Source organism: Sinohyriopsis cumingii, chromosome 17 (genome assembly GCF_028554795.1).
Source record: "Sinohyriopsis cumingii isolate HCF-2022 chromosome 17, ASM2855479v2, whole genome shotgun sequence".
In the NCBI taxonomy this organism is placed as follows: domain Eukaryota; kingdom Metazoa; phylum Mollusca; class Bivalvia; order Unionida; family Unionidae; genus Sinohyriopsis; species Sinohyriopsis cumingii.
The window spans coordinates 86234525-86256266 of record NC_142977.1 but is presented as its reverse complement, the minus strand read 5'-3'; the positions used below and the strand labels follow the sequence as shown (position 1 = coordinate 86256266).

The 21742-nt window shown below is 34.9% G+C and overlaps 1 protein-coding gene across 4 annotated transcripts in view; it reads left to right on the top strand.

Annotated features, from left to right (window-relative positions):
* LOC149779368 (uncharacterized) overlaps window positions 1–21742 on the top strand; it is a 238271-nt gene that overhangs the window by 99173 nt on the left and 117356 nt on the right. For 2 of the 4 annotated variants that reach the window (XM_089939995.1, XM_089939994.1), the window contains one exon: window positions 16607–16725. The exons of 1 other annotated variant lie outside the window; for it this stretch is intronic. The gene's annotated coding sequence lies outside the window, so the exon portion shown is untranslated. Of the gene's footprint in view, window positions 1–3944; window positions 4318–16606; window positions 16726–21742 lie in introns of those variants that run through there. One more of the 4 variants, XM_089939996.1, reaches the window with a different exon arrangement.

Sequence of the window (21742 nt, the reverse complement as noted above, 5' to 3'; positions counted from 1 at the left end):
ACTTTACCATGATTTGTTTCATTTCTTAAAAGATTCATAGGATTCTTGAAATCGGTGAATTTCCAGAGGAGTGTTAAAACAGTATAATATTCCCGACATTTAAGAATGGAAGTCTGAATGGCAGGTGCCAGTAAATGGGAATCTCTCTAATAAAAGCACTCTGAAAAATGTTCATATATATTTTAACCAAACGGTTATATAGATTGACAGAAAATAATAATCTAATAGATGAATCTCAGGCTGGCTTTAGAAAACACTACAGTACTTGTTATAATTTATTCATTTTGCACGCAGTTATTCAGAAGTGTATATGTAAATCTGTTGATTAGTTTTACTGTTATTGATTTTTCAAAAGGTTTTGCTCGTGTACAACATAAGAAGCTATGGTTTTCTCTTGTACAGAAAGGTTGTCATGGAAATATTTTACAGGTTTTAAAAAATATATATTCTTGTTTGAAAAACTGTGCACTAACACTGTATGGACTTACCGGATATTTCAATGTACGAACAAGGCGAGGATGTGTTTTAAGCCCAATATTTTCTTCTTGTTATAGACAATTCAGTACAAAGTTAGCAATTATGTGATATAGGTGTATTTACATCACAGAGAATATCCCATATATATTTGTCTTATTGTGTGCAGGTGGTGTGTCTAATTGGGCTGACACTATATGGTTATTGCAACAACAAATTAATGCGACAGATGAATTCTGTGTTGAAACAGGAATGGAATTTAAACAAGCAAAAACAAAAATAACCTTCAAAAATGTTGCTTTCTAATAAATTATGAGCGTTGATCTTGTAAGGGCAAAGCTACTGAAACAGAGTCATTTTAGAAATCTATTTGGTTGCCTTTCACATCGATAATGAGCTTGACTATGGAAAAATCATGCTGGCATCACAAGTGTTGAAAGCAGCAGATGCAGACAAGCAGATGTCCTTTCTAATGCCATATTATGTTATAGTTAAAAAAAACTCATGCTGCCGGCAAAAAGCTGGGTGTCAGCGTAGACTGTGCAACTTAATTAGATCACTGTTGCAGATTCCTACGCATTTTATTAAATATTTCCTTATCTCTGAGAGAGAGAGAGAGAGAGAGAGAGAGAGAGAGAGAGAGAGAGAGAGAGAGGCGGGGTGGGGGTGGCTAATGAGAGAGAGAGAGAGGCGGAGGAGGGGGCTAAAATATCGAAGTTACTCTCGGATCGATCGATCTCGATATGTCAAATTAACCAGTGCTTGTGGCTGATCCGTGGTTATGTCTTCCATGTATAGAATCTGCAGTATATTAGACTCCGGGCAATTGTTGTTCCTCTTAAGGTATTAATTAAACAGCTCCATCTTTTGTCATAATGGTCGTTACAGGAATGTATCATTACAACAAAAGAAGGCGTTGATTACAATATTCTAACTTACATCATGCTAACATCTTACGTGAAAATTTTACTGTGTTACATTCATGGCGTATTTCGGGTACATGGCACCCGAGGCAAAGATGATGGCCCAGAGGGAGGGTTTAGGCGTCTCAATACCTCTGGCGCCCAGAGCAAGCGCCCAGTTCGCCCACTCTCCCTTTAGTACGCTACAGGTTACATTGTAACGTCTACAATGTTGTGTATTTGTTTACCATTATTCTGACAAAGTGTAATCAAATGAATGGCCAGAACGCAATGAGGAGATTTAGAAATGGAATGGTGCAGTGTAGAATCTTTACGCGTGAATATAGAGAATTTGCACATGGTGTTTAAATGTTAGTATATGAAATTGCAGTATTCCAATATCACACATATAAAATTTACAAATAGAAATTGGCAGATGCGAAGATGCGATCTAGAATATACATACTACCACGAACAGAATCATAGCGCGATACGTTCCACGGTATACCGGAATTATGTTAGGGACCGACAATTCAATTTTCAGTGGCAGGGGGCCATACATTTTCTATATCTAATTTCCATCTGTCGATAGCTGGACAAATTATCTTGATGTCCCATCTAATCACATTATCCTGACACCAGGCCGACAAGTCCTAATAACACCATATGATATGTCTGATATTATTTAAACAAAAAATATTATCTTGAGATAAAAGAAGAGAAAATATGTCAACTCAAACGAAAATCAAAGCCCCCCCCCCCCATTAAATGGCCAGTACCTTAGATGAATTTACTTCGTGTACGTTAATTGTTGCACAAGTTGCAGTCTAAAAGTTCTAACTTAGGTGATATGATTAAGCTTGCACTATAGCTGGTTCTCTTAATACACCGTTCTGACTGACACTGTGTGTGTGTGTGTGATTTGGATTTGTAACTTAGCTTTAGCAATTTTTCGGTCATATCTCTACGATATCTGCCTTGTGGCAGTCTAGCACTGAAGCATCATGTCGCAGACATGTAGCATGATGTCCCACCTAATCACACTATCCTGACATCAGGCCGACCAGTCCTATCACTAGCCTCTTAATGCTGAGCGCCTAGCGAGGCAACCGTTAGTACCATTTTTATGTCTTTGGTATGGGCGGAGTTCGAATCCGCGACCATTCGCATCCGAGGCTGACGCTCTAACCACTAGGCCACCGGAGCTGCAACGTGCTGACATTAGAGAGTATCTTGATAAAAATGGGAAGTGTTGATACCGAAGCCAACAATTTTTCTAGCTACGCTGATGATATAATTAATAGGCAGTGACACTTTGAGTGGGATGCCAACATCCAGACAAGGTAGTTATCAGAGAGGGTTAAACAACGTACTCAATAAACGAGAAAAATATAGTGGACCTGAGAAATTACTTAAAGCTCAGATAGAAAACAAGTACGCCCCTGAAAATCGTAAGACGATTCGCAATCTTACAAATGAATACCTAACACATTCACATACGATAGTAATGTTCTATAGCTAGATACCAGTGACATATATAACGACCGACACTAAAAGTTTTTTTTAGAAATTTGTTTAAATTCTAAGATAAGCACAAAATATTATTAAAATTGTGTTGTTGTTTTTTAATTATAAAAAGACTTTTTAGGGTGATCCCGTATAAAAGAAACAGTTAAATTTTTGCCAGCTTCACAACTGAATTTTCTCATCTTTTAAATTTATCGTTTCCTGCCAATTAGTCACCTTTAATGTACAAGTTGGATTATTGCTTTGAAAGATGTGTAGCTATGACCCAAAAAGTTTTATTGTAACTTTCCATTCAACTCGACGCTTTAAATAACATTACGTGCACGTCCTGTAATCTAGTTAAAATGTATGTCAAATGCGTATTTTATCTCTATATTTAGTATTCAACGGTCGTTACAGCTCCTAAACATTTATATATATATATATATATATATATATATATATATATATATATATATATATATATATATATATATATATATATATATATATATATATATATATATATATATTTACCAAAAAAAAAACCGGAAAGATGGACAACGTCATTATGTGGTATTATCAGGCAGAGTGGTATTACCACAGCTGTTACTTCGAATCTACTCTAGTAAGAACATAGTGATGGAATACTTTTGGGGTAAATATGGTAAGAAACTATTAGCCACGAACTGCCTGATCGTTATCGGAAATTGACAACGAATTAGCACCACAATATCAGCTCAGAGTGCGATTTCTCGACCATTGTCTCAGTCTGCACCGTCGCCCCTAATTAAGCGTGTCTGCTCTGGCAATTTAACTGTACTATTCAATTCTGGATATTGTCCCTACGCCGATAACTCTGGGGACATGTCTAAGCGCCCGGGCAATATTTTTGAGTGGCGTCCTATTTTTCCCACAGGAAAAGTTTTTATGTCAGTTGCATACCTTGATCATCATCTCCACCAGATGAATATAAGTTTTGTGAAAATTATTCAGGTTAGACTAAGATGAGATATGATTATATCACCTGGAGAAAGAAAAAAAGTTTTTCACAGCGCCCCCCTTTGCCTGTCGCCCTGAAATTTGTACGTTAACGTAGTAAAATAGTTTTAAATGCGTAGCCCAACTTGTTAATTTTCGTGACTTTATTTGTACAATCAATATACGTCTTAATTGTAATTTAAGTTTAATACAATTCTTCTTGAAAGCTCATTTAACATGCAAAACGTAAAATTGCCATGCTTATTGGACCACCAAAGTTGTGAAAAATAAAATTTTCTGTTTTGGAGTTGCTTAAGCTCTTCAATTTCGGAGGTAAATAAATCTTGCTTGTTGCCCGCAATAGAAGTGCTCAGTTTTAAAAGAAAAGAAAACGAAAAAGAAGCTTACGATGTATGCAGTTGTCTGAGAGTTATTTGTTCCTGTACACACACATGTAAGAAGCATTGGTTGGCAGATATTCTTCTGAATGCAGTGACAGTAGAGGTGTCCAAAGCCAGTAATTGTTACGATTTCAATGCTAATCGATACCTGCAATCTGCCAGTACCAAAAAGTTAACGAACTAGTGTCGTAGGATATTGTTTTTGGGAGAGGTCTTTCTAAACACGGTAATGGACTTTGATGTTCGGTAATAGATAGTAATGGAGATGAAAATACAATTATGTAACACAAAGTAATGGAGTTAAAAACTAATCCTTTTTTTGTAGATACAGTTATGGGGTTTGTTGATTAAAATAAAACTAAAATATTTTTGTACCGTTTTGACATTATTATGATATATGATGGGTGAAATTCAAAATAAGTTTATCTAACTGTTATTAAATTCATCTTTTTTTAATATATATAAATATGATCTTGTAAGATGAACACTGCTGTTAAAGACCTTTACTCATTGGATATCTTCACCCACTGAGCCAGCAACCAGCCACTTTGGCCTGTACCATATTGGATATCTTCACCCACTGAGCCAGCAACCAGCCACTTTGGCCTGTACCATATTGGAGAAAAGCTACTATACATATAAACACACATTTTATAAAAATCAAGATGCTTATAAAATTGAAAAACTGTTGTTAATTTATTTTCTTTTAAGATGATTTTTGATTATTTTATTTGTCTTATTTCTCTATATATATGTCTCTCGCCCCCTCAGTCTCTATGTATGTGTGTGTGTGTGTGTGTGTGTGTGACACTACTTACCCAAGGTATTAGATTATGTCTTTAATGAAATTATCATAGGGAGGTGAAATGTGTGGCATAATTTACTAGTTTTAATTGGTTATACAATTGAGTTTGTCTTGTCTACTTTATAAATGTTTTATAAAATAAAATAATGGCTATAAAATTATCAATGATGTTTTGGCCATTGGTCCTAAAATATAAATCACTTAACCACTTCTGATGAAAGGTTTAAAAAATCCATCCTAAATGGAAACTGATAAATATAATATGTTAAGTTGTGTGACTATATCGCTATACATCGTTTTTATTTGCTGTCATAAAATAGTGCATGCAGTTCTGTTTATTAGTGTTCCAGTACTATACACAGGTGCTGTCCAATATATTTATGTCAACAGAGGAACACTAACAATAACAAAAGGAAAGTGAAAAAAATATAGATTTAACAAAAATAATTCAGCAACATCAATAATCACTATACTTATTATACCTATTTTCCATGACTGCAACCATGGGTCCATTACTGCATTTTCTTTCCATTACTGTAACTAAATATTCTTAATAAAAAAATTAGAACAAAAAAAACTGATTAAAAATCTCCAAACTGGATGCAGAAAATAAATAAATAATACTTGGTTCCATGACTGTTTTTTCATATTTGTTATAGTACAGTATACTTTGTTGTGTATTCAAGTTGGATTTTGACTACATCAGTGCCATCAATTTGCATATTATTGTCAATGGATCAACAACAACAACACAAGAAACTGTACAAAAATGTATGTCTTTATTAACTCCATTACTTTAATTTCTATTAGATTACTGTATTTTCATCAGCATTACTGTACATTGCTGTATTTAGGGAAATTGATTGTGTCCAGATAAAACCACACAAGAATTACAGTTCATGAGACTGTTGGGGGTGGGGGGCAGTGTGATCTTTAAATGATTGATGATTGATTCATAATTTATTTAAGTCTTTTTAGACAAAAGTCAGGGCTACATTTTTGTTGCAGGCTATATTAAGTAAAAACCAGGTTGACTTTGATGTGTGAATTACAGGTAGTTTTACCCCCCCCCCCCCAAACCATAATATAACCGTAACATGGACTTAAATTTTAAATAGAATAAACCAAGTTACATATTTGATGGGGGTGGGGGGTAGGTAGGGTGTTGGGGTGGTGGTAAAAGTTTGCTATTTGTACCATCATCCTGCCTTGCCCTGTTAGTTAGAATTAAGACCGACCATCTTCTAAAACAAGAGAATTAGTCTATAATTTTTATATCTTTGATTGAATGTGTTTGAAATATTTGGGGCAATTTATACAACAAAGAAATTGATAAAGTTTCCAAACTTAGAATAGAGCAGGAAATCGGATTCTAGATGATGGTGTCTATGCGGTTTGTTTGTCACTCAGTGTTACCCATGTTCTGACATCAAGGGGATATATTTGGAAATTTAGAATTATTGTACACACTGATAATACACACAGATTTGCAAAGTAAAGATTTTTGAACATTTTAATAGTGTCCTAAGACATTATATGTCTCATGCTACACAATTTTGTTAGATGAATTGCACTCAAGTGTTTAAAAAGATATGATAGAGAATTTTGACAGTTGTTGGCATGGGCAATGGGACTGGAATCAAGCACCAAAAGAGGACCAGAAAGTCTCAGCTTCTAGTTTAATATCAGTTGACGTTAATTGTATACTATAGTGTTAGCTATTATTAAATTTGTGTTGTTTCTTGGCTTTCCTTAATGATTGTATGTTATGTACAACTGTATTTGCAATTAACCTTTGTTCAAAATCAGGTTAAAGGTGCACCTGACCGGTAACATTTATTTTGTAAACAAATCATAATACAAATCTAATATTTCTCTTAGATTATAGATTGAATATTAAACTATTCTTTATTAATGGAGATACACATGTTTATTTGAATCTGAGTCTTGGACATCAGTTTTGCACTTGGAAATTCTTAAACTTGTTGACAACTTTTAATGTTTTAGGGGGGCTGTCCTATATCCTGGCTTTATTATTGTGCTTTAAGCTTCTTATATCAATCTTGTTTACTTGAAAAATTATCATTCTTGCCTTACCATCTGAAGCAGAATCAGTCTTGCTGTTGTGATCAGTTTTTGATTTGGATGGATTTATTTATTCAAATTATTATTCACTGGAATTACAAAGTGCATGTTAATAATCTTGGACTAAAACATTAATTTGGAATTGTACTGAATTCAGACAAGGACATTTTGGATCACCACATTCCATGCCATTGGTACATTATCGTCTTTAAGACTACAGGCACATCAACACATTCATAAGTATTGGAACTTATTTGAAATACCCTGGAATTCAATTGTAGCTTCATAAATTTGGACTTGAGATAGAACATTTCTGAGTGTACAGGATTTAATTCATAATAATGTAAGTTCAATTTAAATTTTCACTTTGTATTCCAGGGAAATGCATTATTTGTTGAAGTTTACAAAACATGTTTCTTTTTCTTTCTTTTCTGTTACTTCTTTTAAAACCATAGAGTCATAATAGTAGATAAATATTTTGAATGTTATACTGAATTTTACATGGAATAAAGTCATATTAATATCCCATTTCCTGAGCATAATTCAGTCAGTCATATGTTAAAAGTGCCAGTTTAGCAAGCAGTCAACTACATTACCATATATGCTTGTTTAAATGTCAAATCCAACTACAAACAATATACACCCTGATCTTCCATCGCACAGTGTGAAAGTTGACCAGGGTAATGTTTTGTTTGTTTTAATGATTACTCCAAACACACTGCAGAGATCCAGCTTGCTGGCAGATCTGGGTCTGTGCCAGTTGCAAGTAGTATAAATGTGAGATATCACACAAATTGTAACATCTTTTCTTATTTGATGGTGTAGTTCTATCAGTCAGTAACTGCCAACACTAACTGGTGGCATATTATTTAAACAAAATGAGACCATGTTGATACTTCATGCTGTAATCGAAGTATTACTAAATGATTCAAAAAAATTGATTCATTTTGTCCTTTTGTACTACATTCAAAGGCTGCATGCATAAAGATAAATTTTGGCAAATACTCTAATTCATTACTTGAAATCTGTTATTTCTATTTTATTGATGAATTTTTCATGGTCTCTTGATGATTTATGGAGTTTAAATGTTACAGGTTTCCAGTTGAATTGGTACATTTTTCATATTAGTAACTTAAAATGTGATATATGCATGGTTTGGGTATTAGATGTAAATTTTGCCATTGAACATGCCAATCATTGTTCTGTTTTTCATATTAGTTTAGCTTTACTGCATATCATGTTATTTTTTTTTCTTTATCCTTGTACCTTTTAAACAGTAAATGAATATTGTATAATACATTCTAATAATTCATCATCAATTTTAAAAGCTTGCAAACACATATAATGTATCTAAAATTTGATTTACAACAGTAAACCTAGGAAATTGAAACTTGGGTTAATGATTACATATATATATATATATATATATATATATATATATATATATATATATATCACACACACAAGCACACACACATACACACAGACAGACACACACACTGCTTGCTAGTGTATAGTGAGATGTGGTGGGTTGGATAGAATGAGTGTGATAGATTAGATCTTCACCACATCTTAAGGGTTTTAGTTATTGTAATCTAGATGACTGACTACGGTGTTATTGCCTAATAATATAAAATATGAAATTAAGGGCTGGAATAACAGTGAACTGAGCAGAGATACAGAATAGAATAATACAAGCCTCCTATGTAAAATGCAACAATTTAATCAGTTGCATAAACAAAAATGATGTGAAGGATTCACTTTCTTGCAGAAATAGAGTTAAAAATTATGTGAATTTCATTGAGCCAGTCTTTTACTGATAGAACTAATTTCATCATTTGAATGAGTGACTGATCAAACTTAGATTGCCTGGCAGACAGCATCACCTGGTGCTTTTGGTCTTTTCCCAATCGCTGCTGGTGCCAGCTCTACTGTGTGTGCATAGACTCTGCCAGTTGAACTATGGGTGCATTTATTGCCAGCTGTACTATGGGTGTATTGACATGGCCAGCTGTATTGTTCATGTTTTGATGCACCAGCTGTATTATGAGTGTATTTACAATGCCAGCTGTACAGTGGGTGTACTTACACTGTGCCAGCTGTACTATAGTGCATAGACTGTTTGCCAGCTGTATTATGGGTGTATTGACAATGTGCCAGCTATACTGTGAGTGTATAGACTTTATGCCATATATTCTGTAGGTGTATAGGCTGTGCCAGCTCGTATTGGTAGTATGTGTACTTAAGTGTATAGATTGTGCTTGCTGTACAGTGGGTTTTTAGACTGTCAACTCTTTTTTAGATTTTGCACTCAGTGTTTCAGGGACACAATCACACAAAGTAAATCATAACTTTAAAACTATCACTATCCCTTCCCAGGTTATCTGTTTAGCAGGGTCTGTTCTTGGATTTGCAATTGCAGGACTCACTAAAATAAATTCAAAATTGTACAAATAAATCAAGTAAATTCAGCAAATTTGTGCATCATATATGCAAACTACACCTTACTTATGTCATTTATATTTGCCAATCTCTAGAAACTTGCCCCATTTTATTTGGAGTTGAGTGGGGTTGACCCCCAAAGTTTCAGCTTTAGAATACATGTAGCATTTAGCAGGTCACATGATAAATTCTTGGATTCTGAATGTCTAACTACATCAGATTTATTTTTAAACAGTACATATTTTTCTTCTTTTTTCTCGGGATACTTTCCAGGGCTATGGTTATTATACCTCTTTCAGTGCCACATGCCAACTTAATATCATAGACAAATAAATTAAATTGTCCTACTAACTTTTAATATGGAGGAAAACTAAAAAAAAATATTCAAAAAATACCTGCCTTTGTTTGAGTCAATACATACAGCTGAAACTATCTTAGTAAGTTTTTGTTATAAAGTTCTCAATGGGATGAAGGTATTAAATAGAAGGTCTCTTATTCAGGAAACAGAATAATTTAAATTGATGATAGCGCTCACTATGTCCATCAAACAAGTCAATCAGATGAGTCAATCAGACTAGAGGGTCACTGATCTTAATGGACATTGGTGTCAGTGAACCCTGCTAACATCACTGATGGGGTCATGCATTGAGGCTGTATTATTGCTTGCCAGTGGCCCTCCTGTGACATCATGAATGGCTACTGAAAATAGAATGTTGTCCATGCTTTTCGACAAAAATAATAATATGGCTTGCAAATGTTCACAAGTGTGTGGTAAAAAAGTAAATGTGAACTTATAGTCATTGTGTGAGTCTAGGCCCTTGGGTCTTTGTATCATTATTGTAACATAATGACAGATAAAGGATGAAGTAGCTTGTGCTCCAGCATGGGGAAAACATTTTTGACTGTCAGTTAAAGTCACATGATTTTTCTGAGGGATGTGTCAAGTTCTTGAAGATTGAATTTGAAAGGGTTAATTTGTTTTGCTCTATTCAAAATGGGTACAGTTAACAGTTTTTAGTATTGAAATTTACTTAATTTTTGTAATTCACTTCCAGAGATGTACAACTGACTTGTACAAAGATCAAATAATAATAATAATACGATGGAGATGGGATATTCCTTATAATCTTACATGCCTATATAACCAACAGGTGAGTATTTACTTGTAGAGATGAAAGGGCCTGGGAATTCAGACCCAGGGTCACAACTAGATCCCAACATTGTAAATATAAGCTGTTACAGAGCATGAATAACTAAGTCCATTTTTTAAAAATTATTACATGATAAAAGTATAATCTTACATTTATGCTCCTTCCAACTTAAATTTGTGGAATTTGTGAAATTCAATATTTTGCTCACCAGTTAGGCTTGTCAAGGCTCACCATGACTGGCAAAAGATAGAAACTATTAAACACAACTCCAAATTTCGTTTAAAATGTACACTTGTACAAGATTCTTTATATATGCTTGCTTTTGAAGTTAGGGAAGGTGTTGCATAGTGAATTATTTTTAAAAATTATGGGTTTTAATGTCACTTTTAACATGGAGGCAATCAACCCAGTTTTGTCTGGGTGGGTATTGAACCCATGATACTTGTATTATGAGTCTCAAGCTCTTCCAGCTGAGCTACCACTGCTCCATAATACAAGCACACTAGTAAAATTGTGATAGTGAATAAAAGTTAAGGTAGAGAGCACATTTGCTTGAAACAAGTAATAAATTGACATATTTCATCTAGTGGGTGAAAAACTCCGTATTTTCAGAAGTAGCAAAACCACAAAAGTTTTTCACCCATGAGAAGAAATAGTTATTATTCACTTGAAGCAAAATTTCTTTTTATTTTGTGCTCAAACATATTGGCAACCAAGACTGAAGTAGCATATTCTGCACTCTGCTCCTTGCAATGTGATTGGTTTACTGTTTATGTTCTGCTGTTTGTGTATATTAACACAGAAAATATCTGAAGTAGGTTTAAGTAATATAATTCTCCTTCTGGATTCAAGGTAAGACAGTGACACATCAAAAATAGAAATGGAAGAAAAAGGTATGTGTATATTGTGGGATTTGATTTTGATTTATCTGCTTATGAGCTGCTATAATTACTTCGGACCATGCAGGCATCTAGAAATTGCTCTTATTTCTCCATTATAATTTATCAATATCTTATGACGGGACAGCCAAAAATATGGCTGGTATTCCACTCTAGTGAATTATCAAAATTAATTCTCTTGGAAAATCCAGCAATTCACGGTCTAGAAAAAAAAATAAAAATAGCTGTATTAATTAACTGACTAGGAACATTTCAGCAATCTGAAGAGGTAATTGTATGACTTGTACTGTGCTTTTACTGTGCATGAAAATATGTGCATATTTATGCCTTGGAAATACATGAAGGCCCATATCAGTACTTGTTTTTCTGTATGACCCTATCCAGTTTTCCTGTATATGTGACCAGTAAAGTGGTCCCTCTCTTATTATCTAGTTTTACCATATGTGTAGCCAATAGCTTTATAGTATGTGTGACCAGCACAGTGGTCCCTCACTTATTATCCAGTTTGTTACATGGTGGTTTGGATATCATTATCTAGAGGATGATCAACCACAGTGTTGTTGCCTGGATCGAGTAATTACAAAATAAAATATAAAATTTATAGATGGAATAAATGGAGACCTGAGCAGAGGTATATAATAGAACAACATGAGCCCCATATGCAGAACATAACAATTTAATTAATTACACAAATAAAATATAGTTGAACATGACATTTGAGTGATATACTTCTCTTAAAAATAAAATTACCAGATTTATTTTTAAAAATGCAATTAGCCATTCTCTTTATATTGATAAGACAAATTTCATTGTGAAATCGAGTGAACGATCAAACTCCATTGCCCAGCATGCCTGCATAACCTGGTTGCTGGCCGGTCCTTCCAAATTTGATGTTGATGACAGGTTAGAGTTAATATATTCCATTTCCTTTTCTATTCCTCTCTCTCCAGCCTCATCCAGTTCATCAGCCGTAACTTGGTTGTCCTCTCTCTTTGCCCACTTTACGGTTGAATATATGGAGCTATTTCCCTTTTTCAAATAAATAAGCAACCTAAATATTTGTTAGGATTTTGCTTCTGAGATTGACCATTACTCACTTTATCATTATGTCAAGCATCATCTTAGTATAATTCAGCAGAAACTTAGTTTAATATTGGTCAGTTCGCAGCCTGATAGCTGATACACAAACCCTAGTACATAAGATTAATGTATCTCCCTAATGCCTATTGAGTATCCCTAACTGAACTATGTGGAACAAAATAAACAGATTGGATTTTGGATTTATAACAGAACACTTTTGATGATGATACAAGTACAGTGTTTAATGATGAATGACTTGAATTATAAAAGAATTATGATTAATATGTGTGTGTGTACAAGATCCAGATATTGGACAAACTAACATAATCTGCACGAACCTAATAATGCAACAAATAAAAATACAAATAAATGACCTTGCACAGTACAAGGACAAAGGTGAACGATCCACAATAATTTCACATGATGAAAAGAATGATGTGTTTTGCTCAAATAGTAAAAATGAATTCACTCAAATAGTGACAAATGAGGTATTTTACTCAAATAGTAAAATGATGAAAACAAAGGGACAGATATCATACAAAATATCTTTACAATTCCAAAACATTGGATATTACAAACCCCCAAATTAGCCCATGGCTAAAAGATTACATGTATGGAGTTGCACACTCCGTCATCAGCACACTTGGCTACCAGTCACACTGGTTAATCAAGCAGTCAGTATTCCAGGTAGTCGGTAACCGCCATTCAATTCCTTGGTCGATCAAGAAATCAGCGCCCACCAATTGTTCAGCAATGCCTGATCAACTGCTACTTAACCAGCACTAAAGCGCTCTCAGTTATGGATCACTGCCATTTCACCTCTGTCTGTGCCGGTTCGAGTCTCGGATTCAGCCAATGTGGGTATGTGAGAAAGCTTGCCAGTAGCTTCTCGTGGGTCGGTGGTTCTTTCCGGGGTTTTCCCGGGTTCTTCCTCCACCGTTAATACTGGCCGCCATGTATAGCCTATCATGTGCTGAAAAAATGGCGTTAAACCCCAGAACAACAACTTAACCAGCAACACTGTTCACTCAGCTCTACGGCTGCTATGGTTCTGCTTTACAGCTGCTATGGTCAATGTCTGTGGTTAGCTCTACAGCTTGTACCGTGTCAACTCGATCAGCTGAAAATACATCTGACACTGTGTACTATAACTGACACGGGCATATACGATAAAATGTAATGACAATATATACGGTAAGCTATACATATTACATTAGTGGCACAATAATTACAAAACAATAAACAGGTTCAGAAGTTAACCTACCTGTGCCCAATAAGAATTCTATGGTACTAAATGTTTCTTAAAAATGCAACTTTATATTTCTATATAAATCTCTTGCTAAGTCACAACAAGAATAGAAAATATTTGCATTATACTACATAAGCCGATGCTACATAGAAAATAAGTAATGTGAAGATTTTAGTCTTACGGTGAGGCATTTGTACACAAATAATGCAGCCAAACACCGTCTGTGCAATGGTAGTGTTTGTTTTTTTCCCGTCGAAAGCACTTAGCATGTGCAGTATAGGATGAACCAAACTCACTGTTTCAAAATATTGTATAATATACATAAATCATCCTTGGGTATCGTAGTACACAAAAAAATGAAACCCGAGTACATGTATTTAAAAGGGATTTATACAATTCTGCGACAATCTAGACCTCTTGATAAACCATTCTTGCCCCTTGCTGTTGACTATAAATCACTAACTGGACTAAATGTTGCCCATCAGGCACTCTTAACACATTAACCCCTGGAGCTTTTAGTAATTTTTGCCTGAAAATCGAGTAGGAAACACATTTTGAAAGCTATTTCTGAATAGACTTGAAAACACCAAATCCCCGGTCATCTTTCAATAACATATAGCCTAATTGTGTTAGAAGCATCATTTTTCATTGGTTATTTGACTTGCACATGAGCAGAAGGGTAAAAGTTGGAGTTCTTTTTTTTTTGCTAAACGGAGCCATTATTTTTGTATGGAGACCACTCTTTATTCCAGATGCCCATCTTATCCTACTTTTTGCAAAGGCTCATCTGTCTGTTTGCAGTTCATACCAGTTTGCCTTAGATCAGAGACCAAAAAGTATAAAATCCGGACACAAAATCGAATTCTGACCATGGGCGAAATTTTGGGTTAAAAAAAGTCGGGTCCAAAAAATGAGCTTTTTATCTGTATTTTGTAGTGCAACTAGAACTTCCAGATTATTTGGTATCATTGTAGAGCTACATCTGTCTACCTTTCTCTAATATCACCCACTTTAGTGTATCATACATGACCTTGACACTACAGAGCTCGGCAGTAGGTTACTACCTCCTGCCACGTAAAGTCGTCGCCAGGGGTTAATGAGTTAAATATATTTTCCAGGGAAAAGAAATAATCTCTTAGAATCCAAATAATTTGAAGAAAAATTAAAATGTAACTCCAACTGTTCACAACAGAAAAAAAAACACCTTTTGGTGTCAAAGGTAAAATGCTTAACTGAAATTTTTTCTCTAAACATTGATATAAAACCGGATTACTGCGCAAAACAGATGCCCAGATGTGTGTCATACAAATGGGAAATCCTAATTGATGCCTGATGTTTGTAACATATTCCCATTATGGCCTTGATTCCATCCTATAAATCACACATTAAATATAAATTAAAAAAAGAAGTTGTTTACAAGAACCCATAGTTATTCTGTATCAAGGTCAGTAACTAGGTCAGCATAAAGATACAGAGTTCTATTATTAGATGTTTACAACTGAACAGTCAGGTCAAATTAATTTCTGGAAAATGTCAAATTCCAGGAGAAAAAAATTACTATAACATGTAATAGAATAACAAAAATAATTTTGAAACTAACAAACAAAGAATTAAATTAAATCAAGTCTAAAATAAATTAAATATACATAACATTAGAAATATATTATTACTCAGTAACTTGCATTTGTATGGATGTCAAGCTTTGTTTGTTTTGGGATTGAGTTCTGTATTAGCAGGTTGTCCTGATGCTGCAAGGGGTTATTTTGTTGACTGATGTCAATATGGTGTTTGGTGTATGCAAAGAAATAAAATGCATTCTCTTGGTGCTGTACTTCACGAAGTCAAACTCGCTGCACCAGGAGGCATGATAAATTTTTCTGGGATCTGCTTGCTTTGTAGATGTCTTATCCTCCCACGAATTGCAACTGCAGTTTGATTCTTTACCTTCCTAACTTTGTCACACTTTCACACTATTCCAACTAATAAAATAATCATTGTGTGTGTGTGTGTATATATATATATATATATATATATGGGGTATGCTGATCACATACTAGCCAGTTATCTTTAATAAAGATCGCTTAAGCATTCTCATTTAAGGCAACAGAGTGTAATAAAGATCAATTAAGCATTCTCATAAATGTAAGAATATCACTTAAGATTCTCATTTAAGGCAACAAAGTGTAATAAAGATCGCTTAAGCATTCTCATTTAAGGCAACAGAGTGTAATAAAGATCAATTAAGCATTCTCATAAATGTAAAAAATATCACTTAAGATTCTCATTTAAGACAGCAAAGTGTACCAGAGATCAATTAAGCATTCTCAATTAAGGCAACAAAACTTTATAACATTTTTCTTCTTCAGTATGCATCTCTGATTTTAAACCTAACTTGAGATGAATCAGGTTGTTATCTTGACTTCTGCAGATATTCCTAATAGGACTGACTATTTAATCCTAGATATTGCTTTCTTTGATATCAGGATTTTGTTTCCTAATATAAATTGTACATTTTTTTGCTCTGAAAAACATCTCGGGTCTCTCACCCCAATCAAATTTAATGGTCTTGGTGACAATCGACTATTACATTTGTGATTGTTTTTATGCATGACTGTTTTACTGTTTATACAGGCTGCAGATTATGGACATATACCATGGTGTCAAGAAATGTTGGGTGAATATCAGTCCTGTGATGCTTGAATTGTGAGTTAGATGCTCTAGCCAAATAGCTGCTGCAGTTCCAAAGTTTTGTATGTATTTTAGAAGTATAATTCTTGTATTTATGTATCTGAAAATCAGTCTTTGATTTTGTCAGGCTTGTGTTGGCAGCTAGACAATGGTGTTACTTTTTTGTAATGATTGTGGCATAAATGTCAATTTTGACATCAACAACATTCAGGCTGCCTTCCCGCTCCAAATAATGACCAATTAAACATTGGATTAACATGATTTTGTCAATTTTGTCGATTTTCTGATAAAGAACATAAAGAATATTTTGTAGAATAATACATCAAAGTAAAAGAAAAGTTGAATCTGATTGTGGTCCTTTATTACATATTATGGAGAGCAATCAATGCAATTTTTGGTTAGAAACACTGGGGTATTGGACAGTCTGGGTGGAGTTTGGTGGTAAAACAATCACTTTATCTTGTTCTACTATGTGCTTATCACATAAGTATGAGTTACAGGAAATATGCTTATTACACATCATGTTTATCACATGGGTATGAGCTATATGGAATATGCTTATTACATGGGTATGAGCTATATGGAATATGCTTATTACATGGGTATGAGCTACAGGGAATATGTTTATCTCACATCATGCTTATCATTTGGGTATGAGCTACAGGGAATATGTTTAACACATGGGTGTGAGCTATATGGAATATGCTTATTACATGGGTATGAACTATATGGAATATGCTTATTACATGGGTATGAGCTATATGGAATATGCTTATTACATGGGTATGAGCTATATGGAATATGCTTATTACATGGGTATGAGCTATATGGAATATGCTTATTACATGGGTATGAGCTATATGGAATATGTTTATTACATGGGTATGAGCTACAGGGAATATGTTTATCTCACAACATGCTTATCATTTGGGTATGAACTACAGGGAATATGTTTATCACATGGGTATGAGCTATATGGAATATGCTTATCACACAGCATGCTTATCGCATGGATATGATCTACAGGGAATGTGCCTGTCACATAAGTATGAACTACAGGAAACATTCTTATCACGTAGATATGAGCTACAGCAGATGTGGGCAAACTTACCAATGCAAGTGCCGCATACACAAATTTACACCTTGTCGCGGGCCGCATAGTTCACTAAGTAAAATAATTAATATTTGAAATAGCAAAAACAAAAGGTTTTTCTAAATAACATCATAATTAATTTTCAGTTCTTAATATGTTGTTAATATTTGAAAACTTAACCTTAAACTTCAAAAGAAGCACATTTATTTGATAAACAGAGTAACATAAACAGAGTCAGTGCAAATTGATGATTTGTTCCTAGGCCACATGAAAACCCTTGGCAGGCCGCATGCGGCCCATGGGTCATAGTTTGCCCACCCCTGAACTACATGGGTATGGGCTACAGGGAACATTCTTGTCACATCAGTATGAGTTGCAGGGAACATGCTTATTGAATCAGTATAAGCTACTGTGAACATCCTTGTTACATTTGTATGAGCTACAGGGAACAAACTTAATGCATCACTATGAGCTACAGGGAACATGCTTATCAGATAGGTATGAGCTACAGGGAATATACTTATCACTCAGCATGCTTATTACATGGAATATGTTTATTACATAGCATACTAATCACATAGATATGAGCTACAGGGAATATGCTTCTCACACAGCATGTTTATCACATGGATATGAGCTACATGGAATATGTTTATTGCACAGCATGCTTATCACATGACTATGAGCTACAAGGAATATGCTTATTACATCTGTATACTCTACAGGGAATATGCTTATTACATCTGTATACTCTACAGGGAATATGTTTATTTCGTCTGTATACTCTACAGGGAATATGTTTATTACATCTGTATACTTTACAGGGAATATGCTTATTACATCTGTATACTCTACAGGGAATATGTTTATTACATCTGTATACTTTACAGGGAATATGCTTATTACATCTGTATACTCTACAGGGAATATGCTTATTTCATCTGTATACTCTACAGGGAATATGTTTATTACATCTGTATACTTTACAGGGAATATGCTTATTACATCTGTATACTCTACAGGGAATATGCTTATTACATCTGTATGCTCTACAGGGAATATGCTTATTACATCTGTATACTCTACAGGAAATATGCCTATCACATTAGTAATTAATTGGCTTTGGGATGCAATACAGTGTTAAGGTTATGTATAATTTTTGTTTCTTAAAAACATATGCCATACATCTTGATGTGGTCAGGTCATGGTGGTTTAGTGTACACCATATATCTTAGTGTAGTCGAGCCATTGTGGCTTAGTGTATGCCATATATCTTAGTGTATCCAAGCCTTGGTGGCAAAGTGTATGCCATATATCATAGTGTAATTAAACCATTGTGGCTATGTGTATGCCAGACATCTTAGTGTGGTCAAGCCATGCAAGCTTAGTGTATGCCATACATCTTAATGTGGTCAAGCTGTGCAGGCTTAGCGTATGTTATACATCTTAATGTAGTCAAGCCATGGTAGCAAAGTATATGCCATACATCTTATTGTAATCTAGCCGTGGTGGCTTAGTGTATGCCATAGGTCTTAGTGTGGTCAAGCCATGCAGGCTGACTTAGTGTATGCCATACATCTTAATGTGGTCAAGCCTTGGTGGTTTAGTGTATGCCATACATCTTAGTGTGATCTAGCCATGGTGGCTTAGTGCATGCCATACATCTTAGTGTGGTCAAGCCATGCAGGCTTAGTGTAGTCAAACTGTGGTGGCTTAGTGTAAGCCATACATCTTAATGTGGCCAAGCCATGGTGGCTTAGTGTATGCCATACATCTTAATGTGGTCAAGCCATGGTGGTTTAGTGTATGCCATACATCTTAGTGTGATCTAGCCATGGTGGCTTAGTGTATGCCATACATCTTAGTGTGGTCAAGCCATGCAGGCTTAGTGTAGTCAGACTATGGTGGCTTAGTGTATGCCATACATCTTAATGTGGCCAAGCCATGGTTGCTTAGTGTATGCCATACATCTCAATGTGGCCAAGCCATGGTGGCTTAGTGTATGCCATACATCTTAATGTGGTCAAGCCATGGTGGCTTAGTGTATGCCATACATCTTAATGTGGTCAAGCCATGGTGGCTTAGTGTATGCCATATATCTTAATGTGGCCAAGCCATGGTGGCTTAGTGTATGCCATACATCTTAATGTGGCTAAGCCATGGTGGCTTAGTGTATGCCATACATCTTAATGTGGCCAAGCCATGGTGGCTTAGTGTATGCCATACATCTTAATGTGGCTAAGCCATGGTGGCTTAGTGTATGCCATACATCTTAATGTGGCCAAGCCATGGTGGCTTAGTGTGTGCCATACGTCTTAATGTGGCTAAGCCATGGTGGCTTAGTGTATGCCATACATCTTAGTGTGGCCAAGCCATGGTGGCTTAGTGTATGCCATACATCTTAATGTGGTCAAGCCATGGTGGCTTAGTGTATGCCATATATCTTAATGTGGCCAAGCCATGGTGGCTTAGTGTATGCCATACATCTTAATGTGGCTAAGCCATGGTGGCTTAGTGTATGCCATACATCTTAATGTGGCCAAGCCATGGTGGCTTAGTGTATGCCATACATCTTAATGTGGCTAAGCCATGGTGGCTTAGTGTATGCCATACATCTTAATGTAGCCAAGCCATGGTGGCTTAGTGTATGCTATACATCTTAGTGTGGTCAAGCCATGGTGGTTTAGTAGTTAAGCCATTGAATTCATGTCCAGAAGGGTGTAGATTCAAATCTCACTTTGAGGTTAGTCATGATTGGCTTCAAGCTTGTGTTCTTGAACAAGACACTTGACATGCCTGTATGATTTGCCATTAAATACCAACCAGACAAATTAATCTTGTATGATTAATGCAGGCAAGATATGGTTTTCTGTGGAACCATTTTTGGGAACATATTTTATAATTGTAAATCTCTGAAAGTTGAAATTGGTGCATCCAGTAAGTTTAGGTGAGTGAAAAACAAAGAGAGAGTAAAATCCAAATGTTAGCTAAATCTAAAGGGTTCCTTATTTGAATGAAGCAAGTATTAGTTTTTATTTAAAATTGCCAGTGCAGTCTTTTTATTAAATTTTCCAATTCAATTAGCAACTCATAGTTCTATCAGCAAGTTTAGATAATTATCATTTTTGAATATTGTTGTGTAGTGAATGGAATAATTTGGTGCCTATTTCCACTGAATCACTTTTTTGACAATACTCGGCAAATCCAATATCACTTCCGGTGAGATGTCTATTAACAATCATCCTGTTTCAGTGCAATTCTTGTGTGGATTAACATGATGCCATTAGCATTGCTGGCTGTGTTTGAACCCATCTCCCATGAATTAATAATCAAGTTCAGGCTAAAACATACTGTATAATGGATATTTATTCTTGTGTTTCACATTTTTATGAGTTTTAATGCATCTAGTCCATAAATAATAAATGCATAAACATTTACATGCGACCCATATTTTCCATGATTACTTAATTCGTATGTCAAAAAAAAGAAAAATAGAATTGGTACCAAAGAGACCAGGAGTGAACAGTTGCATGAAACATGAATTCAAGCCAATAAATTTTTTTTTCTTCTTTGTTCATGCCCACAACTGAATGCAAATTTGATGGTCCATGCAGAAAATGAACTGACAGAAAATTTGGTTTATGTTGTGCCCACTTCACCTGCAGCCATCAAGAAATCACCAGAAAATAACATGGATATTACCTTACAATCTTAAAAGTATGTGGCAGTATTTAAAGAACTTTAATGTGATAGTTTCCAGGTGTTCTTGAATCATGAAATTGTGATGAGTTAAAAAATAAATGACTCACAATGAATACTATACCTTTTTGACTTTGTTTTTTAATACACTGCAGTTGTTGATTATTGTACATAGGAATTATTTTCAAGCCAAGAGAATACACTTTATTTTAATTAATCAAATGCTGACATTAATAGACACAATTATGGCTTCATGTGTGCTGAACCATAACTTCTTAAGGTTAGAA